Source organism: Rhinoraja longicauda, chromosome 16, assembly GCF_053455715.1.
Source record: "Rhinoraja longicauda isolate Sanriku21f chromosome 16, sRhiLon1.1, whole genome shotgun sequence".
In the NCBI taxonomy this organism is placed as follows: Eukaryota; Metazoa; Chordata; class Chondrichthyes; order Rajiformes; family Arhynchobatidae; genus Rhinoraja; species Rhinoraja longicauda.
In genome coordinates, this window is record NC_135968.1 from 3,772,678 (window position 1) to 3,797,838 (window position 25,161).

The 25,161-nt window shown below is 47.4% G+C and overlaps 2 pseudogenes across 1 annotated transcript; both read right to left on the bottom strand.

Moving 5' to 3' along the window:
- Nucleotides 1–307: 307 nt before the first annotated feature.
- On the bottom strand, nt 308–2,100 carry LOC144601122 (uncharacterized; annotated as a pseudogene).
- On the bottom strand, nt 2,094–24,472 carry LOC144601145 (uncharacterized; annotated as a pseudogene). Its single transcript, XR_013548247.1, has 6 exons — nt 24,287–24,472; nt 22,517–23,635; nt 17,591–17,701; nt 12,526–13,445; nt 4,885–5,391; nt 2,094–2,205 (listed from the first exon to the last, which is right to left on the bottom strand). The product of XR_013548247.1 is annotated as an uncharacterized LOC144601145 (transcript).
- Between the last annotated feature and the right edge of the window lie 689 nt (nt 24,473–25,161).

The following is a 25,161-nucleotide window of genomic DNA, read 5'->3' on the forward strand; positions in this document are numbered from 1 at the left end:
GCATCTCAGGAGAGAAGGAATGGGTGACGTTTCGGGTCGAGACCCTTCTTCAGTCGTTTAGTTGTGAACATCATTAGATTTACAAGTGTCGAAATTCAGACTTAGGAACCAATAAACGCTTTACCATCCCAGAATAAATGGGGAAAAGACTAACAAGAACATTCCAAAGAAATCATCAGAGAAGAAAGACTGGCAGTGACCAGATGCGCCAAATGGCCTGCCTAGGTATATTGTTTGCAAAGAATCACAGAGATCTTACAACAGAACTTTATTTGTTACATATCCAAGATATTAAAGACCAGCCCAGTTATATGAAGTACGAACAATATAAGAACAAACCCTAAATGTAACCCAAATTAGCCCTGGTTGTGATGAACATCAGGATTAACCACAAAGTCACAAAAATGCAGTCGCCTGTGGGCTTGCGAGAGATGTTAAACACCGAACCAAGATCTAATTTAAACCTTGTCCAAGTGCGAACGAGCTGAAGTACCATTAACTCAAATAATAAAGTAAAACCCTTCCCACACACTAAACAGTTGATTGACCAGTGAAACCGGGTTAGATTGACCAGTGAAACCCGACCCTCAGCTGGGAGAGGCAAATGTTTTCCACACAGAATGAACTTGCTGGTCAGCTGAGCAAGTTGTGTGAATCTCTTCTCGCACATAGAGCAGATGTGCGGCCTCTCCCCAGTGCAAATTCTCTGTTGTGCCAGTAATGCAGATGACGGAGTGAATTCTCAGTCAAACTCCTCTTCTTCGGCCCCCTCGGTCATGGCTGACCATGGGTGATGCATCCTAGTTGGCTGCTTGCTCCACACCTCGTGTGGAGTCAAACTCCACCCAAACTCAAACCCCCAAACGTGCCCAGTGCACAGTATTCAGTCCTAGATGTGTTGAGCAGCAGCAGACACCGCAGACACCAACACCAGCAGACACTTGTGGACTTGCAACCAGATTCAGCAACTGTGAACAGAGCTTATTTAAACAGCAGACTGATCCAGCAGCTGTGATGGTTAACCCTCCCAGTGTGAACTAACTCATGGGTCACTAGGTTGGAAGACTGAGTAAATCCCTTCCCACACACTGAACAGGTGAACAGCCTATACTCAGTGTGAATTCTCTGGTGTGTTTGTAGCCCAGATAATTGAGTAAATCCCCTCCCACACTGAAAGCAGGTGTACGGCCTATCCCCGGTGTGAATTCTCTGATGTCTCTGAAGCAGATATCTGAGTAAATCTCTTTCCACACACAGAACAAATGAACGGCCTCTCCCCTGTGTCAATTCGCTGGTGTACTTGTGTCCCAAACCCCTTGTCATACACAGAACAAGTGAACGACTTCGCCCCAGTATGCATTTGATTGTGTGTCTTGCGGCCTGCCAGTCGATCAAACCGCTTCCCACACTCAGAACAAGTGTACGGCCTCTCTCCAGTGTGAATTCTCTGATGTCTCTGTAAGCAGATAAGTTAGTAAACCCCTTCCCACACACAGAACAAATGAACGGCCTCTCTCCAGTGTGAATCCGCTGGTGTGACTGTAGGTGAGATGACTGCATAAATCCCTTCCCACACTCAGAGCAAATGAACGACTTGGCCCCAGTAAGCATTTGATAGTGTGTCTTGAGGCCTGCCAGTTGATCAAACCCCTTCCCACACTCAGAACAGGTGAACGGCCTCTCCCCAGTGTGAATCCGCTGGTCTGACTTAAAGTTAGATGACTGCCTAAATCCCTTCTCACACTCAGACCAGGTGAATGGCTTCTCCCCTGTGTGAATTCTCTGGTGTGTCTTCAGGTTGCAGGCCTGTGCGAATCCCTTCCCACAACCAGGACAGAGAAATAGTTTCTCTTCAGCGTGAATTTGCTGTTGGTGTCTCTTCAGGCTACAGGCCTGAGAGAATCCCTTCCCACAATCGGGACAGGGAATTGGTTTCTCCTCAGCGTGAATTCGCTTTTGGTGTCTCTTCAGATTGTTTGCTTGAGGGAATCCCTTCCCACAATCGGAACAGGCAAATGGTTTCTCCTCAGCGTGATCTTGTTGGTGGGAAGATTGAGTGAATCCCAGCTCACTCTCAGAGCTAGTGAATAATGTCTCCATGCTGTGCCTCGTCGGCTCAGCTGACGCAGTGAATCCCTCCCCCACGTTCAGATGCTGGTTAACTGAAGGAATATGAGATTCCCGAGCATCAATCCTCTGCTTGTTCTATCCTGTAAAAAAAGGTTTACACTAAATTAACAGGCAAAGATCAGTGTTTCAGACGAGGTAATCTTAGTCTCCACTAGACCATACCTCTCCTGCATTGGTGCAGCACCCTCTCCTTCCCCCTTCCCCCCCTCCCCCATACTCCCCTCCCTCCCTCCATCCCCCTCCCTCCCTCCATCCCCCCTCCCTCCCTAGGAGATAGATTTAAACCTTAAAATGTGAATAACAAAATTATAACACCGATTTCAATGAAACCTCTTCCATTAGCACCAAAGGGACAACGGTGAGTAAGGTGGGCCTAAAATTGTTGCTCTATCGTGTACATGGGAGACACTTCTGAGTCACACCAGACCGTAACTACTAGACCTTCAGCAACAGCGAAGGAAATAGGAGAAATGATAAAAAGGCTGAAGGACAAACGGTCATTTCATGTTTTAAAGTTACCAATTACAGAAGCAGAAATCCAGATTGACTTCTTTAATGACATAGAAGGAACGATCACATGGGTCAGAAAGGAGAGGGACACTATTTTTGAAAAGTACTGAGGGTCTATCAAGGTTACCAATGGCTCTGGACCAAGTACCCTCTGAGCTATGGGCAAAGCATAAGAACCATGTGGGGTGAGTGTGTTCAGCCCCTGAACATAAAGTGACTTTAAAAAAGGGTGCTGCCTTGCCATGTTTAAAACAGTATCAACTGACCCCGGAAGCTGAAGAAGGGATAGCTACAGCCATCATATCTTTATTACAACAAGGAGTAGTAGTGAAAACGCAAAGTCCGTGTAATACTCCTTTTCTGCCAATCCCACTTTATCGCAAAGATTATTGAAGAATGGTGTCAGTAACTTTAAACAGCAATTCCACTGTGTTCACCACCCACAGGCCACCAGAGTGGTCGAGGACAAATGGAACCCTAAAGACTGCATTGGTCAAACTAATGGAGGAAACAGGACAGAGTTGGGTTAAGGTCCTTCCCTTGGCCCTCTTTGAAATGAGGATGACCCTACACAGAGTCACTAAACTAACACCGGCTGAAAGCATTCAAGAGAGAGCTAGATAGAGCTCTTAAGGATAGCGGAGTGAGGGGGTATGGGGAGAAGGCAGGAACGGGGTACTGATTGAGAGTGATCAGCCATGATCGCATTGAATGGCGGTGCTGGCTCGAAGGGCTGAATGGCCTACTCCTGCACCTATTGTCTATTGTCTATAATGTATGGTCGGCCGCTACGTACCCCTGGGGTGTGACTAAGAATGTGGAAGTTAGTTTAGACCTACATTAATATTAATATATTCTTTTATTCGTCCCACACCAGGGAAATTTACTGTGTTACAGCAGCAAAGTGGATAGCAAGAAATCATTCATTATAAATAAAAGTTAAAGACAAGGATAAATTGTCATCAGTTTACTGTGTATTCCTTAACTGTTACTGTTGACTCGTCTGCTGGGAGCAGTGCTGGTTGTGCAATCTCACAGCAACAATGTGCCAGCGATACATGCCCTCAATGATGAATTAATTACATATGCACAGAAATTAACCCACAGCTTTATCAGTCCTGCATTCCCAGGTACAAGAGGCACAGAAGCCACTACCAGTTAAACACGGGGACAAGTCCATACTACCAGGAGAATACGTACTGGTTAGAAACTGGGATCGGAAGAAATTGGGACGCTATTTTTGAAAAGTACTGAGGGTCTGAAAAGCGCTGGAAGGGACCGTACCAGGTGTTACTTCTAAAGAAATCAAGAGGAGAAAGACTGGCAGTGACCTGATGCGCCAAAGCCTGCCTAGGTATATTGTATGCAGAGAGAGTCACAGGGGTTTTACAACAGAATTTTATTTGTTACCTATCCAAGATATTAAAGACCAGCCCAGTTATATGAAGTGCAAACAACATAAGCACAAAACCCAAATTAGCCCTGGTTGTGATGAACATCAGGATTAACCGCAGTCACATGAATGCAGACGCTGGTGGACTTGCGATAGATGTTAAACACCGAACCAAAATCTTATGTAAACCTTCTCCGAGTGTTAACGAACTGGTTTGCCATTACCTCAGATAATCAAGTGAAACCCTTCCCACACACTAAACAGGTGAATGCCCTCTCCCTGATGTGAATTCTCTGGTGAGTCACTAGGTTAGATATACCAGTGAAACCCGACCCTCAGCTGGGAGAGGCAAATATTTTCTATGCAGCATGAACTCGCTGTTGGATCTTCAGCTGAGCAAGTTGTGTGAATCTCTTCTCTCACTAAGAACAGATGAGCGGCCTCTCCCTGGTGCAAATTCTCTGGTGTGCCATGAACGCAGATGACTGAGTGAATTCTTAGTCAAACTCCACCCAAACTTAAACCCCCAACCGTGCCCAGTGAACAGTATTCAGTCCTAGATGTGATGAGAGCAGTACACATCGCAGTCTCCAACACCAGCAGCCACTTGTGGACTTGCAACCAGATTAAGCAACTGTGAACAGAGCTTACTTAAACAGTAAACGGATTCAGCAACTGCGATGGTTAACCGCCCCGTGTGAACTCACTCATAGGTCACTCGGTTGGAAGACTGAGTGAAACCCTTCTCACACACAGAATAGGTGAACAGCTTCTAGTCAGTGTAAATTTGCTGGTTGGTCAGGAGGTCATCAATGTTGACCTTCCCACAGTTGGGAGAGGCAAATAGTTACCTCACAGCGTGAACTCGCTGGTGGGTCTTTAGCTGGGAAGACTGAATGAATCTCTTCCCACACTCAGGGCAGGTGAACGGTCTCTCCCCAGTGTGAATCCGCTGGTGTGACTGCAGGTGAGATGACTGCATAAATCCCTGCCCACATTCAGAGCAGGTGAATGGCCTCTCTCCATTGTGAATCAGCCGGTGTGACAGTAGGTGAGATGACTGGATAAATCGTTTCCCACACTCAGAGCAGGTGAACGGCCTCTCCCCGCTGTGCATCTGCTGGTGACTCCGCAGCGCAGATATGTCAATAAATTATTTTCCACACGCAGAATAAGTGAACGGCCTCTCTCCAGTGTGGATCCGCTGGTGTGACTGTAGGTGAGATGACTGCATAAATCCCTTTGCACACTCAGAGTAGGCGAATGGCTTCTCCTTGGTGTGAATTCTCTGTTGTTTCTTCAGGTTGCAGGCTTGAGGGAATCCCTTCCCACAATCGGAACAGGCAAATAGTTTCTCCACAGCGTGATCTTGTTGGTGGGGAGTTTGAGTGAATCCCAGCTCACTCTCAGAGCTAATGAATAATGTCTCCATGCTGCCGAATTTCATGTGCCTCGTCGGCTCAGCTGACGCAGTGAATCCCTCCCACGCGTTCAGGTGCTGGTTAACTGAAGGAGTTTGAGATTCCCGAGCATCAATCCTCTGCTTGTTCTATCCTGTAAAAAAAGGTTTACACTAAATTAACAGGCAAAGATCAGTGTTTCAGACAAGGTGATTTTAGTCTCCACTAGACCAAGTTGACCCGTTGGGCCTAAACCTCTCCTTCATTGGTGCAGCAACCTGTCCTTCCCCCCTCCCCCGCACTCCCCTCCCTCCTTCCTCCCCCATCCACTCCCCCCCACTCAACCCCCTTATCCTCCCTCCTCCCCCCCTCCCTCCCTCCCTCCACCCCCTCCCTCCCTAGGAGATAGATTTAAACTTAAAAATGTGAATAACTTTAAAACATAACACCGATTTCAATTAAACTTCTTCCATTAGCACCAAAGGGATGACGGTGAGTAAGGTGGGCCTAAAATTGTTGAGCTATCGTGTACCGTTTTGCCTATAATTCAGGAACAAACAAACAAACAAACAAACGAGAGTTTTACTATATAGATGGTGAGCTGAGACATGAAACTGTGACAACAAGGCTGAAAGTAATCCGGCCAAGTGCTGAAATAATTCAGTGGGTCAGGCAGCATCTCTCAGAAACGTGGATAGGTGATACTTTGATTCAGGGCCCTTCTTCTGATCTGATGGTTACGATAACTACAAAGTGAATCATTTTTTAAAACAGCACCTGTAGTTTCTCACATCTACTGATCAGACTCCTTGGCAGGGACTCATGCTTGTGTTTCCAAACCCGCTCAGTGGTTCAGCAGCAAAGCGCTCGTGTGTTCCCCATGGCTGCCCTTTTACCCACAACCCCCCGCGAGCCAGAAACAGGTCTATCCATTTATTCACAAAATGCTGGAGTAACTCAGCAGGTCAGGCAGCATCTTGGGAGAGAAGGAATGGGTAACGTTTCGGGTCGAGAGCCTTCTTCAGACTGATGTCAGGGGGCGGGACAAAGGAAGGATATAGGTGGAGACAGGAAGATAGAGGGAGATCTGGGAAGGAGGAGGGGAAGGGAGGGACAGAGGAACTATCTAAAGTTGGAGAAGTCGACGTTCATACCACTGGGCTGCAAACTGCCCAGGCGAAATATGAGGTGCTGTTCCTCCAATTTCCGGTGGGCCTCACTATGGCACTGGAGGAGGCCCATATCACGGTGCAAACAATGCGCATGCACCGCCTGCCGCCAGGAGGGAGAGGGGGAAGGACCGGCAACATCCCCCCCCATCAGAATCAGTCCCAACCCAAAACATGCTCCCCGACCCACTGAGTTACTCCACTCTTGCGTCGATCTTTGCAATAAACCTGCATCTGTACTTCCTTTTTATTATATTGTATTACAGTGCCCTCCATAATGTTTGGGACAAACATCCATCATTTATTTATTTGCCACTGTACTCCACAATTTGAGATTTGTAATGAAAAAAATCACGTGGTTAAAGTGCAATAGAAGAAAAATTAATAACCTTCCTTACTTAATTTTGAAAGGGTGTTAGGATATTACAATTGGCATCCCTCGGTGACCAGGTGCAGAAGAGATTCGTGGGAATAGGCAAAGTAAGATTAGATGTGTCATCTCTTGTGTGGGAATGTGTTGAAGGGTGGATGGTAAATGTAAACAAGAAATAGTGGAGGAGATAAGGAAGCTTGTTTTCCCTTCCTGAGAAGTTACAGTAGACCACCCACTCCCTCTACCACGAGTGGCATAGAAATGTTTATGTGAATGGGGGACTTACGATTGGCTAGGAGATGGGATGGTGGCGTGGGCCGCCTAAAAGGTGAGATAGAATAATATCAAGATGCCCTTGTATTGTGTTTGACTTGTATTAACCATTTGTTGTTGAATAAGATTAACATAAACAAAAAGTATGTTATGACTAATGAAATAATTGGTACCCATGTAGTTGATGGAATATTTTCGTAGAGTAGTATAACTGGCGCTTAACTCTGCTGTGAGGTCAGAGAACTGGTGGGCAGTTTACTGCCGCCATCTCTCCATGATATCATGCAATAAAATCTTGAAGCAAATCTGTAAAGTCTCCGTTTTAATTTTCCATTAATTTCCCTCTAAATTAATTTCTTCCACAGAATTTGGCGTAGTCGGCAGGATCCCAATTGTAATGGGATTCAACGAATACAAGGGGAACGAAAAGGGAATGATAAAATAGTCCCAAGCAACCTAGCTTCACTGGCTGGTGACTCACACTGAGCCAAGAGCTGTGGGGTGAGGCGAATAGTGAAGATAATTTACTCATGCTGGATGCAAGATAAATTGAAGCAGGTGCCATAGCTAGCTATAAAAAAGTGAAAGGTGACTGTGAGGTTTGCGGATGGAGTAAAACCAGTGCGCGCAAACTATGAATAGAATATTATAAGACACGAGAAAAGGGTGGTCCCGTTGAGCCCAAACCTCTCCTGCAATGGTCAAGCACCCTCCCCTCACTCCTCCCCTTCCCCCCCACACTCCATCCCCCATCAACCCCCTTTATCCTCCCCTCACCCCCCTCCCCAACACACCCACTCCAAACCCCCCTCTTCCCCTCCACCCCCCCCCCCCCCCCCCACCACCACCGTTTGCACCATCGCAAAGTCAAAATATCGTAAGTCGAAGCATCGTAAGTCGGGGAACATCTGTATTAGATCAAGGGGCCCCAACTGCGTAAGCGTGGACTCGTTGGGTTACCATTGTGACGTTGAACACGGAGGTATTATTGCACAGGCGCAGCTGACAGGCAGAGCAAGTGGGAAAGGCATTTATTAAAGTTTAAAAAGTGTATAGCTTTTAAAATATAAGAACCATTTGAACCGCAGGCCAATGGTGAATAAATTTCTGCCCTATTGTGTACTATTTTGGCTGTATTTCGTGTATACATATATTTACGAATGAACAAATATACAAACAAACAAGATGAGAGTTTTAGTAATGTATATAGATTGTCTGCGGAAACCTAGACTTGTGCAAAGAATACGAGAGGAAACAGTAGTCGATCGGTGAAATCTGATCTGACCGATAGAGATCTGAGAATGCGAAACAGGTGGTCCAGGAGGGAAAAATGCAGATAAGAAAGAACATTGCCAAGGTGATAAAAAAAGACCAAAAGACACCGGAAAAAGGTCGGAGGTTTCATTCTTCCACCGGGATCGCCAGCAGATGTGGTAATAAAAAAAGAACGGAGAAGACCAATGTCCTGTAATTTTTTATGGTAATCTAGCTGATCAATCAAATGGAGAATGGCAGGGTGGGGAAAGTTATAAGCTATCTCTGTCCTACTCATCTCTAAAAAAGAAATGGTTTGGTGAGATGGGAGCACAATTAATATTTGCCATGGCAGTGTTATCAGTGATAGTTGGAGTGCTGTCCATAAATTGATGGAAATGGGCGGGGATGGAGAAGACACCAGCCCCTAGAGGAGGAGAAAGGTGTTAAGCAGAAAGAGGGGCCCATGATACTAAAGCAGGGAAATGAGTCCCTCACTCACTGGTTGGCCCAGAGAGGAAAGGAGGATAGCGGAGTGAGGGGGTATGGGGAGAAGGCAGGAACGGGGTACTGATTGAGAGTGATCAGCCATGATCGCATTGAATGGCGGTGCTGGCTCGAAGGGCTGAATGGCCTACTCCTGCACCTATTGTCTATAAAGAGGGGAGCAAGAATACACATGATATAGGGGAGGTGGTGAGATATTTGCAAAACAAAGATGAAACAACCCCGGTTATAGCCCGATTTAAGAGTAAGTGGGAGGAACATGCCGGAGTGCCCCTCGCTGAAAATGGGCCTTCAGCTGTTCAAACATTAGTAAATTGTTTGCTGCCCCGACAGGCTCAAGCTTATGAATTGGCCACTGTGTCATCCCCGTAAATCAGTCAAATATTAATACGATTGGGGTTGCCGGTGTCCCCATGATAGAACCTTTATCAGAACCCACTCGTGTTCAGGTAAATGGCAAGCCACTTACTGATACTTTTATAATCTCTAGAACAGCCCCACTCCCGTTACTGGGAAGACGGTCTCTGTGCAAACTGGGAGCTAGTCTTACACTGTACTGCAGATGGCATATTTATGGAACTCCCCCAAATGCAGACACATCAATTGCTAAATTTAATTAAGGAGGAAGAACAAGGGCAAAAGATGCCCATCCTAGATTGTTGGCAATTGAGTAGAAATCTGTTCAGTTAATTAATTAATCAAAACCATTGTGCTCTGCAAAGAGTGCAGGATTCAAAAGGCCAGTATTTACAGTATCTTGTCGAAACCAGCCAAGAGCATAAGCGAGCACATTGTACTGCATTATATACGCACCTCTCTAATCCCGGGGGCCAGAAAAGAGTCTCCCCCTGGTTGAATATAATCGAACAATTAGCAGTGACCCCTTACTTGTTTTTTGGGGTCCCAGGATTAGGAATAATCGTCCACCTCTCTCAAAACCAAAGGGATCGATTTGACATGGGAGACACTTCTGAGTCACACATGACCGTAGCTACTAGACCTCCAGCAACAGCGAAGGAAATAGGAGAAATGATAAAAAGGCTGAAGGACAAATGGTAATTTCATGTTATAAAGTTACCAATGACAGAAGGAGAAATCCTTGACTTCCTTAATGACAGAGAAGGAAGATCACATGGGTCAGAAAGGAGTGGGACACTATTTTTGAAAAGTACTGAGGGTCTGTCAAGGTTACCAATGGCTCTGGGCCAAGTACCCTCTGAGCTTTGGGCAAAGCATAAGAACCATGTGGGGTGAGTATGTGAATGAATGAATGAATAAGTTTATTGGCCAAGTATGCATACACAAGGAATGTGCCTTGGTGCTCCGCTCACAAATGACAATACACACATACCATTAACAATTAAGAATAAAGCATAACCACATCAAAACAATAAGGATACAACATTACGGTCTAAACTTGTGAGTGAAAATAAACCAGAGCAAAAAAGAGACTACAGACTTTGGATATTGAGTAGAACTATCACTCGTGGAAAAAAAAGCTGTTTTTATGTCTGGCTGTGGCTGCTTTGACAGTCCGGAGTCGCCTTCCAGAGGGAAGTGCTTAGAAGAGTTTGTGGCTAGGGTGAGAGGGGTCAGAGATGATCTTGCCCGCTCGCTTCCTGGCCCTTGCATTGTACAGTTCGTCAATGGGGGGAAAGTTGCAGCAAACAACCTTCTCAGCTGTGCGAACCATCCGTTGCCATATACTTGGGTTGCTCTTCCACACCCGCATGCGTGAATACAAATTTAATTTAAATTTAAATTGTAAATTTCCCCGGTGTGGGACAAGTAAAGGAATATATTATTAATATTATTATTAAAAAGGCATCATCTCATTCTTAAGGTGTCTAATGTAGTTTGTTGTCTCAAAGCGCGGATTGAACTTTAACACCCTTTCCCCTGACTCGACCCGAAACGTCGCCTATTTCTTTTCTCCAGAGATGCTCAGGAGTGGGCAAGTTGGGCCGAAGGACCTGTTTCCACACTGTATCACTCTATGACTCAGACTCTCTGAGTTACTCCAGATGTTTGTGTCTATCTCTGGAGAACATGTATAGGCGATCTTTTGAGCCGGGACCCTTTTTCTCTGACCGGCTGCGTTACTCCAGCGCTTTGTGTCCTTTTTTGTGAAGCCGCATCCGCAGTTCCCTGTGTCTACTGACCAGACTCTTTCGGGGGCAGGGAATCCACGTTTGCGCTTCCAAACGCGCTCTGCGGATCGGAAGTAACTCTCAGGTGTATTACCTATGCCCGCACCGTCCCCAGGTGACAGGTCACCGTGTGTCCGAGGACCGAACCGATTCTCCCCGCAGCCGGGGGCCCGCTCCTTAGGCCGTGCCTCGGTGTTATCTGACCCGGCTCCCCGCTCCTACCGGCCGCCGATCCTCCGGAGTCTTTTGTCCGCGGACCGCATGCACATCTTGGGCGCACCACTTCCGGGGGCTCTCCGCGCCTGGTATCGCCTGCAACATAGGGAGAGTTCTGGGCCGTAGAGGCATCTGGGTAAATATGACGCCATGGACATGGCTGACATCTCCGGTGACCACTTTGCTGAACACTTACGCCTATTGGAACACCCGGTTGCAAACCGTTACAACTACTCTTCCCTTTCAGAGATGCTGCATGGAAACAGACCCTTCTGCCCACTGAGTCCAGCTGACCACAATCACCCCATACAATAGTGCTATCCTATACATTACGGACAATTTACAGAAGCAAATTAACTTGCAAAGTGGCACATCTTTGGGGTCTCCTCTCCTCGACCCACATTCTTCCCTCGGGCTTTACAATTCACAACTCTTCAATCGTTTTGTCTCAGACATGTTTTAATCTCTGGCTTTTGTTCCAACCATCAGCCTATCAAAACCACCCAGCTTGTTCACCTATTAACTGCCACTCTTTTTCCCCTGCTTCTCCTCTTTCTTTCACCCCCAACCAACCCCCCTAAAATCGATCAGAAGGGTCCCAACCCAAAATGTCAACTGTCCATGTTTTTCAGAGATATTGCCTGACCCGGTAAGTTAATCCAGTAGTTTAGGTCCTTCTTTGGCATAATATAGAACTAGTGTGAATGGGTAAGAAAGGGCCCATTTGCATGCTTTTTCCTTCTTCCAAGTTGAGATAAATAACTGTCATATATTTAATGAGAAGCTGAATGAACAGAGGACAAATAAATACAAGAAGATTACAACCATGAGGGGAGGATGGTAGGGACCAGATGGGCAGAATGGCCTCTCTATCTCCGTTGCATGCAGAGGGAGACACATGGTTTACAACAGAACTCTGCTATTTGCCACAAATCGAAGATATTAAACAAAGGGCCAGTCACACGAGTTACGAACATCAGCAGAACAAATCCCAACTATGCCCGATGACCAAGGTTCAGTCCTGGGTGTAAGCGTAAGTGTGGAGCCCATCAACAGCAGTCACTTGTCGACTTGCAACTGGATTCAGCAACTGTGATGGTTAAACAGCAAATCAATAACTTAAATAAACTTTCCTCTGATGCCCCCCCCCCCAGTGTTAATGTGCTGGTGTGTCAATAGCTCAGATAATCAAGTGAAACCCTTCCTACGAGATTGACAGGAGAATGAATTCCCCCCAGTGCAAATTCTCTGGTGCATCACAAGTTTAGATTTACCAGTAATACCCTCCGCACATTTGGGAGAGGCAAATCGTTTCTCCACGGCGTGAACTCGCAGGTGGGTCATCAGGAAAGATGATTGTGTGAATCCCTTCCCACACTCAGAGCAGGTGAACGGCTTCTCTCCAGTGTGAATTCTCTGGTGCCTTAGTAACGCAGATGACTGAGTGAACCCTTTTCCACACTCGGTGCAGGGGAACGGCCTCTCCCCGGTGTGAACTCGTTGGTGCCTCCTCAAGCGGCACTGATAAGTGAATCCCTTCCCACAATCGGGACATGCAAATGGTTTCTCCACAGCGTGAACTCGCTGATGGGACACCAGATTGGATGACTGAGTGAATTCCTGCCCACACACAGAGCAAATGAACGGCCTCTCCCCAGTGTGAATTCGCTGATGGGTTATCATGTTGGACATCTGAGTGAATCCCAGCCCACACTCAGAGCAGGTGAATGGCCTCTCCCCGGTGTGAATTCTCTGATGTGTCATCATGTTCGACAACTTAGTGAATCGCTGCCCACATTCAGAGCAGGTGAAAGGCCTCTCCCCAGTGTGAACCCGCTGATGTGTCATCATGTTGGCCAGCTGAGTAAATCCCTTCCCGCATTCGGGACAGGTAAACGGCCTCTCCCCGGTATGAATTAGCTGGTGTCTTTTCAGGCGGCACGCGTGAGCGAATCCCTTCCCACAATCAGGACAGGCAAATGTTTTTTCCACAGCGTGAACTTGCTGGCATGTCACCAGGTGGGAAGATTGACTGAATCCCTGCCCACCCTCAGAGCAGGTGGATAGTTTCTCCATGCCTTAAACTCTCTGGCGTCACGTTGACTTAGCTGACACAGTGAATCCCTCCAACGCATTCAGGTGCTGGCGAACTGAGCGTCACTGCAAATCTGATGGGTTGAGTTTGATATTCATGTACACAAATCCTCTTCTCTTTCTACCCTGCAGAAAGAGTTTACAATAAACATTAATAAGTAACAATAAAGAATGCTGTCAGATTTTAGTTTAGTTTAGTTTAGAGATACAGTGCAGAACAGGCCCATTTGGTCCACCAGATCCGTGCCAACCAGCGATCCCCGCACATTAACAATATCCTATACCCACTCGGGACAATTTTTACATTTACCAAACCAATTAACCTATAAACCTGTACGTCTTTGGAGTGTGGGAGAAAACCAAAGATCTCAGAGAAAACCCACACAGGTCACGGGGAGAATGTACAAACTCCGTACAGACAGCACCCGTAGTTGGGATCGAACCCGGTTCGCCGGCGCCACCATGTGGCACGTTTAGTCTCCATCATGTGCTGTGACGGCTTGGCTGAAAGCAAGCTGGGGGGGACAAGCCTTCATCTTCTATCTGAGCTCAACATCAAATATACTGACTTTATTTCTGTCCACATCGGAGTGGGCTATTTTTTGCGAATCATCTATCAGTGATTCGGTCCAGGGTTCCACTCCAACATGGAGGGCATCACTTCTTGGGCAAGTCCCACATCCCCACTATGAGCAAAGCGGTATTTCCGTGGCTGGTCCAGTGTACATTCTGCTCACCGGTGACATCCTGGTGATCGGTGTCGGTGAACTCAACGATGACAATGCCATTGAACGCGACAGGTAGGTAATCATATTCCAAGAAAAGACGCAAAGCACAGGAGAACATGGAACACGTGACAAACACAAAAAGCTAGAGTAACTCAGCGGGACAGGCAGCATCTCTGTAGACAAGGAATGGGTGATGTTTCAGGTCGAGACCATCCTACAGCTAGGGTCTCGACCTCTCGAGATGCTGCCTGTCCTGCTGAGTTACTTCAGCTTTTTGTGTCTATCTTCGATTTAAACCAGCATCTAGTTTCTTCTTACACATGGGACATGTGATGTTTTTTGTCGTGACCCTTCTAACCAGCTATGTTGCTCCAGCACTTGTGTCATCTTTTGGTACATCAGCATCTGCAGTTCCTTCATCTGCTGATCACACTGTCTATTGGACAGGGAATCCATGTTTGCACTTCCAAACACGCTCTGTGGGTTAGCAGCGAAGCGCCGGTGTGTGAACAATGGCCGCCTCTTTACCCATAACCGCTCGGGAGCCAGAAACAGGTCTATCCGTCACCGTGCAATAGATGCGCATGCGCCGCCCGGTACGGCCGCTGCCAGCACCGTCACTGACGGGTGGGAAACTCCCCGGGGCCCAGGTGCAGATGGAGAGGGGGAAGGATCGGCACCAGCCTATCTGGCCCGACGAGCCCTATCTAGCCCGCCATAGATAGTTTCTGAGTTGCGGCGGGCCACTGTGTCCCCGAGGGCCACACCAATTCTCCCCGCAGCCGGGGGCCGCTCCTCAGGCCGGGCCTCGGTGCTGACTGATCCTGCGCCCGACTCTCCGCTCCTACCTGCCGTTGATCCTCCGGAGTCTTTTGTCCACGGACCGCATGCGCGCCTTGGCCGCACCACTTCCGGGGTTCTCCGCGCCTGCGCGCTTGGTATCGCCCGCAACATAGGGCGAGTTCTGGAGCGCGAAGGTTTCTGGGTCAAGAGGGCGCCATGGAAATGACCCGAAATCAACGGACAACGGATTGAACCTGGGTCTCCGGCATGTGAGACAGTAACTCCACCGCTGCTCTACTGTGCCGCACCTTTTATTTAAAGATAGGTGCGAATTATACTGAGTTTGACAAATGTTAAGATGCTGAGAAGATGTGATGAGTTTTTGCTGTGTATATTTTTAAAATTCTGACTAAAGTTTTATTTTGGGGAAAAATAATCAATTCTGCGTTCAACACGGTCAACAGTTAGAGCGCTACCTTTAAATTTGGTGATGGTTCCATAGTTGTAGGATGAATTATGTGTGCTAGTTAGTAAGCCTACGGGCGGAAGATTGAGAATCTGATTGAGAAGAGAGATAGCTTTATTTGTCATCCAATATTGGACGAAATTCAGTCACCCACAGTCCAACAATAAAAGCATTAAATAAGCATTAAAATTACACAACCCCAAAAAACCCCCAAAACACAGTCCAACAATAAAAGCATTAAATAGGCATTCAAATTACACAACCCCAAAAACCCCCAAAACACAGTCCAACAATAAAAGCATTAAATAGGCATTCAAATTACACAACCCCAAAACCCCCAAAAACACAGTCCAACAATAAAAGCATTAAATAGGCATTCAAATTACCCAACCCCAAAAACACACAAAAAAGAAACATCCATCAAAGAAATATCCATCACAGTGAGTCTCCTCCAGTCCTCTCCTCACTGTGATGGAAGGCCACAATGTCTTTCCCTTCTCCTGCTGTCCTCGCCCGCGGTCAGGTTGTTGTGGTTGCAGGCCGCGCCGGACGGTCCACAGCGGGCCGAGCCCAAGGCGCGTCGCGTCGCAGCCGCTCCCGCAGCGTCCGAAGACGGCCGGCTCCGCCGATGATAAGTCCGATCCGGGGCGGGCGAACACGCTGCTGCCGCTGTTGCTGCACGTCGGGGCGGTCGTGGCTCCCGACATTGAAGCCCCAACATTGGTCCCAGAGCCCCAACCTTGCTGATTGTTGACTTCAGAAGAGGGAAGGAACTGCATATCTGTCTTCTTCAACAGGTCAGTGGTGGAAAAAGTCAAAAACTTTGAATCCCAGGGCATGCATATCTTTAAATATCTGTTCTGGGCCCAGGACATTAATGCAATTTTAAAAAAAAAACTATCAAGGCATCTACTTGCTTGGAAGATTGAGAAGATATGGAAGGATTGCTGAAAAACTTCCTTGATCCTCTACTGCTGTATGGTGGAGAGCAAATTGACTTGTTACATTACAGTCTGGTTCAGCAACCTAAACACACAGGATCTAAGATTACAGAAAGTGCTGGACACTGCCTGGTCCATCACAGGAACTCACCTCCCCACCATTGAATGGGATCTAGAAGAAGTACTGCAATTAAAGGGCAGCCAGCATCATTAATGACCCACACCATCCTGGCCAAGTACTCATTTCTATCCTGCCTTCGGGAGGTTTTTTTCCGCTTGCCAATTTCCAAAGGCACTTTGGGGATTTCGAAACACTGGGAATTTCTAGATCTGGGGTGGACCAGGTAGCGAACGGGCAAGATCATCTCTGACCATTCTCACCCTGGCCACAAACTATTTGAAGCACGTCGCTCTGGAAGGTTACTCCGGATTGTGCAGCTTTGTTCCGCGAGTAGTAGCTCTACTCAATAACCAAAAGTCTGTAGTCTCTTTTGGCTCTGGTTTATTTCATTCACATGTTTAAACTATAATGTTTTATTCTTAATGTTTTCATATTTTATGCTTTATTCTTAATTGTTTACTGTGTTCGTGTTGGTACTTGCGAGCGGAGTACCAAGGCACATTCCTTGTATGTGTACATACATGGCCAATAAACTTACTCAATTCAATGCAACAGAAATTGATTTATAACCAGTTCTGTCAGCGTGCATTAAGAGTGTTGCAGGGATGGAGACAAGGACCCGAGAATGCGAAGTTATCTCTGAACTCATTTATTAGTCACAGACCCAGAATAGAGAACTGCTAACATCAGAACAAACCCCAACTGTGTCCAGTAACCAGGGTTTAGTCCTGGGTGTGATGAACATTAGCAGTAAACCGGCGGTCACTTGTGGACTTGCAACTGGATTTAACTGTGATGGTTAAACACAGAAACAAAAACGAATTTAAACTTTACCCCCAGTTTAATCGCGTTGGTGCGTCAATAATGGAGTGAATCCCTTGCTACACACACTGAAGAGGTGAATGCCTTCTCCCCAATGTAAATTCTCTGATGAGTCACCAGGTTAGATATACTAGTGAAACCCTACCCAAGGTTGGGAGTGGCAATTGGTTTCTGCACAGCATGAATTCGCGGGTGGCACATCACTCATCAGGTGTGAAAATTGTGTGAATCGCTTCCCACACTCAGAGCAGGTGAACGGCCTCTCCAGTGTGAACTTGCTGGTGTCTCTGTAACTCAGATAACTTAATGAATCCCTTCCCATAATCAAAACAGATGAACGGCATCTCTCCTGAGTGAATGTGTTAGGATGCCTTCAGCTGTCCACTGACCGCCTTGGCCTCACCACTTCCGGGGCACTCCGGCCCTGCACGCTTGGTATCGCCTGCAACATAGGGCGGGTTCTGGGGCGCGGAGGTTTCTGGGTTAAAAGGGCGCCATGGAAATAATCTAAAATCAGCGACTCAGCATTCCCCAATGGACAACAGCAAAACCATGTTTTCACGTGGAGACACAGCGGACAATTTAACAGGGCGAGCTCCCATAAGAAATATGTTCGATTATTTGTGAAAATCTAAACTTTAAAGGGGTTGAAACTTTGAAAGAAAATACTGCCGTTCTGCAACAAGTTGTGTTGCTCAGAAAAGTTGTGCTTGTGGAAAATCGTGTTAGATTGCCATGAGGTTTCAGAGACCAAAGAATTCACAAATCGCAATTTCATTCATTTTTTTCCTCACAAGACATTAAAAAATAATAGTCTTTTTTATAACTAATAGTTTTACTTTAGTGACTGGAATCTAAAAATACGAAAGGCTACGTGTACACTGATGAGCCAAAACATTATGACCACATGCCTAATATGCTGTTGGCCCTCCGTGTGCCGCTAAAACAGTGTTGACCTACTGAGGCATGGACTCTACAAGACCCCTGAAGGTGTCCTGTAGTATCTGGCACCAAAACATTAGCAGCAGTTCCTTCAAGTCCTGTAAGTTGTGAGGTGGAGCCGCCGTGGATTGGACATCTCGATCCAGCACATCCCACGGATACTCATTCAGATTGAGATCTGAAGAATTAAGGTCAGGGCAACACCGTGAACACTTCATCATGTTCCTCAAACCATTCACGAACAATGTGTGCAGTGTGGCAGGGCGCATTATCCTGCTGAAAGAGGCCACGGCCATCAGGGAATACCATTGCCATGAAGGGGTATACCTGGTCTGCAACGATGTTTAGGTAAGCGACACATGTCAAATTGACGTTCACGTGAATAGCCGGACCCAAGGTTTCACAGCAGAACATTGCCCAGAGCATCACACTTCCTCCACCAGCTTATCGTCTTCCCACAGTGCATCCTGATGCCATCACTTCCCCAGGTAAACGGCGCACACGTACATGGCCATCCAGGTGATCTAAAAGCTGATCTCCCGGTGGCCGAGCACTTCAACTCCCCCTCCCATTCCCAGTCTGACCTTTCTGTCATGGGCCTCCTCCAGTGCCATAGTGAGGCCCACCGGAAATTGGAGGAACAGCACCTCATATTTCGCCTGGGCAGCTTGCAGCCCAGTGGTATGAACATTGACCTCTCCAACTTTAGATAGTTCCTCTATCCCTCTCTTCCCCTCCTCCTTCCCAGATCTCCCTCTATCTTCCTGTCTCCACCTATATCCTTCCTTTGTCCCGCCCCCCTGACATCAGTCTGAAGAAGGGTCTCGACCCGAAACGTCACCCATTCCTTCTCTCCCGAGATGCTGCCTGACCTGCTGAGTTACTCCAGCATTTTGTGAATAAATACTTTCGATTTGTACCAGCATCTGCAGTTATTTTCTTATAAAAGAAAACGGGACTCATCGGACTAGGCGACCTGCTTCCACTGCTCCAAGGTCCAGTTCCAACGCTTACATGTCCAATGTAGGTGGTTTCAACAGTGGACAGGGGTCATTATGGCAGTTATGTAGCCCCATACGCAGCCGTGTGCGATGCACTGTGTATTGTGACATATTCCTCCCGTGACCACCATTAAAATTTTCTGTGACTTGTGCTGCAGTAGACCTGTTGGTTTGGACCAAACAGGATAGTCTTCGTTGCCCTTGCGTATCGATGAGTCTTGGGCACCCAACATCCTGTCGCCTGTTGGTGGTTTGTCCCTCCTCAGACCACTTTCGGTAGGTACTCACCACTGCTGACCGGGAGGACCCCACAAGCCTTGCCGTTTCATAGATGCTCTGACCCAGACGTATGGCCATAACAATTTGGCCCTTGTCAAAGTCGCTCAGGTCTTTACTCCTGCCCGTTTCTCCTGCATCCAAAATATCAACTTCAAGAACTGAAGGTTCACTTGCTGCCTAATATATCCCAACCCTTGACAGGTGCCATATTAACAAGATAATCAATATTATTCACTTCACCTGTCAATGGTCATAATGTTTTGGTTCATCAGTGTGTATGGTTTAGTTTAGAGATATAAGGCGGAAACAGGCCCTTTCGGCCCACCGGGTCTGCGCCGACCAGCAATCCCCCCACATGAATCCTACACACACTCGTATATTTACCAAGTCAATTTACCTACATACCTGTACGTCTTTGGAGTGTGGGAGGAAACCGAAGATCTCGGAGAAAACCCACGCAGGTCACCGGGAGAACGTACAAACTCCGTACAGACAGCACCCATAGTCGGGATCAAACCCGGGTCTCCGGCGCTGCATTCGCTGTGAGGCAGCAACTCTAGTACTGCGCCACTGTGCTGTTTAATTGTGTATTGTTGCAAAACTATAAATATAAGCGGCTCTGGTCCTTTTCAATGTCTTCTTTCATAGGTTCATTATCGCGCATATCAAATTCTCGCTTTGCAAGATACTGGGTCTTGCACGAATCGCTGCCCGCCACAATAAATCAATGGGGTATGCTTGGTTTCCATCTAAGCTTAGACCAGAACTGGGAAACATGCCGACTGGCCCATTCCAGACTGCAGGAGTACATGCTGAGGCCAACACCCAGGCTCTGTCGGGGAGGAACACAGTCTCGGGCACATCCACTGTGGGACATGGGGGAGGACAGGGACTTGTGGAGACACCCCTCAAACAAGGGAAGGGATATTGCCCCAGGGAGCCACATGAATGGCAAGGGTGCCGCATATAGTATGTTTTGTGAACACTACCAAACATGACACTAGTGAGTGTATGTACAGCCGCTGAGAATGTCGGAGGTTTTTGCACACATCTTGTTTTGTATATATATATTATTATGCTGAATAAAGTTTAATTTTGAAAAAAAGGACCAGGAGAGGGCCTTCAACGGAATATCGCACATGTACATGAAGGATGTGCTCTCAAAAATGGGCTTTGATGAGGGAAACAGGAAGTGGATACAACAGGGCCTTCGCCCCACCTGGTCCACACCAACCAGCAATTCCCGCATATTAACACTATCCTACCCACACTAGGGACAATTTTTACATTTACCAAACCAATTAACCTACATACCTGCATGTCTTTGGAGTGTGGGAGGAAACTGAAGATCTTGGTGAAAACCCATGCAGGCCATGGGGAGAACATACAAACAACACCTGTAGTTGGGATCAAACCCGGGTCTCCGGCGCTGCAAGCGCTGTAAGGCAGCAACCCTACCGCTGAGCCACCGCCTTGAGTCAAGTCTGGAGTCAAGCAAGCAAGTACCAAGACCTGGCGGTGACAGGAGCCCTCCAAGTCAGTTGGCCTTCATAACAAGAGGAGTTGAGTATAGGAGCAGAGGTCCATCTGCAGTTGTACAGGGCCCTAGTGTGACCGCACCTGGAGTACTGTGTGCAGTTTTGGTCTCCAAATTTGAGGAAGGATATTCTTGCTATTGAGGGCGTGCAGCGTAGATTTACTAGGTTAATTCCAGGAATGGCGGGACTGTCGTATGTTGAAAGACTGGATTGACTAGGCTTGTATGCACTGGAATTTAGAAGGATGAGAGGAGATCTTATCGAAACGTATAAGATTATTAAGGGGTTGGACACGTTAGAGGCAGGAAACATGTTCCCAATGTTGGGGGAGTCCAGAACAAGCGGCAACAGTTTAAGAATAAGGGGTAGGCCATTTAGAACTGAGATGAGGGCAAACCTTTTCAGTCAGAGAGTTGTAAATCTGTGGAATTCTCTACCTCAGAAGGCAGTGGAGGCCAATTCTCTGAATGCATTCAAGAGAGAGCTAGATAGAGCTCTTAAACATAGCGGAGTCAGGGGGTATGGGGAGAATGCAGGAACGGGGTACTGATTGAGAATGATCAGCCATGATCACATTGAATCGAGGGGTCACAGCTTAAGGATAAGGGGGAAGTCTTTTAGGACCGAGATGAGAAAACATTTCTTCACACAGAGAGTGGTGAGTCTATGGAATTCTCTGCCACAGAAGGTAGTTGAGGCCAGTTCATTGGCTATATTTAAGAGGGAGTTAGATGTGGCCCTTTTTTCTAAAGGGATCAGGGGGTATGGAGAGAAGGCAGGTACAGGCTACTGAGCTGGATGATCAGCCATGATAATATTGAATGGCGGTGCAGGCTCGAAGGGCCGAATGGCCTACTCCTGCACCTATTTTCTATGTTTCTATGAATGGCGGTGCTGGCTCGAAGGGCCGAATGGCCTCCTCCTGCACCTATTGTCTATTGTCAGATCCTTCCATCAGAATCTTACTAACAATGCCTGCCACCCTCAGTATGGCTGCTATGGAGAAATGACATTCAATGGGCAACACTGCATGGTCCATCACGGGTCCTAGCATCCCCACCATTGAAGGGATCTACACACGGCACTGCCTCAAAAGGGTAGCCAGTATCATTAACGACTCACGCTATCTTCTTATTTTGCTCAGCCAACTGGCAAATGTTTCTTTTTGTTTGCCAATATCCAAAGATTGAGTGTGTTGAGTGACAGATACAAGGACCTGAGACACAGGTTTTACAAAACTCATTTATTAGTCACAGGCCCAGAATATTAAACACTTGGCCACTTATAGGAATTATTAACATCCGCAGAACAAACCCCAACTGTGCCCAATGACCAGTGTTTAGCCCTCGGTGTGATGAACATCAGCAGGAACATCAAACCAAACACTTATTTAAACTTTCCCCCCAGTGTGAACACACTGGTGTACAACTCACTCAGAGAATCGAGTGAATCCCTTCCCACATTGTAAACAGGAGGATGTCCTTTCCACAGAGTGTATTCGCTAGTTTGAATTACCAGTGAAATGCTACCCACAGTCAGAAGAGGTAAATGGTTTCTCCACAGCGTGAATTCGCTGGTGGGCCATCAGGTGAGAAAATTGTGAGAATCCCTTCCCACACTCGGAGCAGATGAATGGCCTCTCCCCGGTGTGAATTCTTTGGTGTGTCAGTAACGCAGAGGATTGAATGAATCCCTTCCCACATTCAGAGCAGGTGAACGGCCTCTCCCGAGTGTGAACCCGCTGATGCGTTATCATGATGGACAACCGAGTGAATCCCTTCCCACACACGGAGCAGGTGAACGGCCTCTCGCCGGTGTGAACACGCTGATGCGTTATCATGCTGGAGAACTTCGTAAATCTCTGCCCGCACTCGGAACAGGTGAACGGTCTCTCCCCGGTGTGAACCCGCTGGTGTGTCAGTAGCTCTGAAGATTGAATGAAACCCTTCCCACACTCAGAACAAGTGAACGGCCTCTCCCCAGTGTGAATCTGCTGGTGCCTTTTGAGGTGACAGGCTTGAGAGAATCCCTTCCCACAATCAGGACAGGCAAAAGGCTTCTCCAATGTGTGAACCCTTTGGTGTGTTACCAGGTGGCAAGATTGAGTGAATCCTTGCCCACACACAGAGCAGGTGAACGGCCTCTCCCCAGTGTGAACACGCTGATGTGTTATCAAGTTGGACAAATGAGTGAATCCTTGCCCACACTCAGAACAGGTGAACGGCCTCTCTCCGGTGTGAATATGCTGGTGCCTCTTCAGGTTGCATGCTTGAGTGAATCCCTTCCCACAATCAGGACAGACAAATGGTTTCTCCACAGTGAGAACTTGATGGTGGGTCAACACGTGGGAAGATTTTGTGAACCCCTGCCCACACTCAGAGCTGATGAATAATTTCTCCATGCTGTGAACTCTCTGGCGTCTGGTCGGCTCAGCTAACACAGTGAATCCCTCCCACGTGTTCAGGTGCTGGTGAACTGAATGACACTGTTGGTATGATGGGCTTAGTTTGAGATTACTGTACACAAATCCTCTGCGTGTTTTATCCTGTAGAAAGAGTTTACAATAAATATTAACAGGTAAAGATCAATATTTCAAACACAATAATTTTAGTGTCCATGGCAAGTTGTGATATCGCACTGTGACAGGTTGGCTGAAAATAAGCTGGGGGAACAAGCCGTCATCTTCTGTATGGGCTCAACAGCAAATTTGCTGACTTACCGGTGATTTGGCTCAGGTTTTCAATCCATCACTGGGGGTAGCCTCACCTGCTGGGCAAGTCCCACGTCCTTACCTTGAGCAACATGGTATTTCCGTGATTGGTACAGTGGACATACTGATCACTGGTGAACTCCAGGTGATCGATGGCGTTGAATTCAACAATGTCAATGCCATTCGATGCCACAGGTCGTATTCATACTCTCTAAAAAAAGACACGAAGTGCTGGAGAAACTCAGCAAGTCAGGCAGCATTTCTGGAAACAAGGATAATTGACCCTTCTTCTGACCAGCGATGTTACACCAGCACCATGTGCGTTTTCTTTTGTTAAAAGCAACTGCAAGTCTGCTGATCAGACTTCCCCTTTGGCCAAGGAATCCATGTTTGAACTTCCAAACACGCTGTGTTTGTGGCAAGGAAGCGCCGCTGTTACCCATGGCCGTCTCTTTACCCACAACCGCCTCCGATCCAGAAACCGACCTATGTATCACTGTGCAACCGGTGCGCATGTGCCGCATGTTCCGACCGCTGCCACTGCTGGGTCGCTGACGGGCGGGAAACTCCCCGGGGCCCGGATGCGGAGGGAGCGGGGGAAGGACCGGCACCGTCCCCAGGTGGCGGGCCACCGTGTGCCCGAGGGCCGTACCGATTCTCCCCGCAGCCGGGGGCCGCTCCTCAGGCCGGGCCTCGGTGCTGACTGACCCCGCGCCCGGCTCCCCGCTCCTACCTGCCGCCGATCCTCCGGAGTCTTTTGTCCACGGACCGCATGCGCACCTTGGCAGCACCACTTCCGGGACTCCCCGCGCCTGCGCGCTTGGTATCGCATGCAACATAGGGCGAGTTCTGGGGCGCGAAGGTTTCTGGGCAAAGAGAGCGCCATGGACATGACATGAAATCACCGTCTCAACGTTCCCCAATGGACAACAGTCCGTGTTATGTCGAGGCGCAACAGACAAACTCGCAGAAGCCACATGCTCGGCTTGGCGGTGATACTGCAGACAAACGACTAATAGGGATGGAATCTAACGAGGAAGATTGTTGGAACCCTATGGAAAATGGTTTCGTTTAGATTAGTTTACTGTTAGATTAGTTTAGTTTAGATTAGTTTACGTGTACCGAGTTACAGTGAAGTCCATAAATCCATGTTCATAAGTTATTAGTGCAGTATTAAGCCATTCGGCCCGTCAAGTCTACTCCACCATTCAATCATGGCTGATCTATCTTTCCCTTTCAACCACATTCTCCTGCCTTCTCCCCATAATGCCTGACATCTGTACTAATCAACAATCTGTCAATCTCCGCCTTAAAATATCAATTGATTTCACTGCCGTGAATTGATTTAACAGCCACATAAT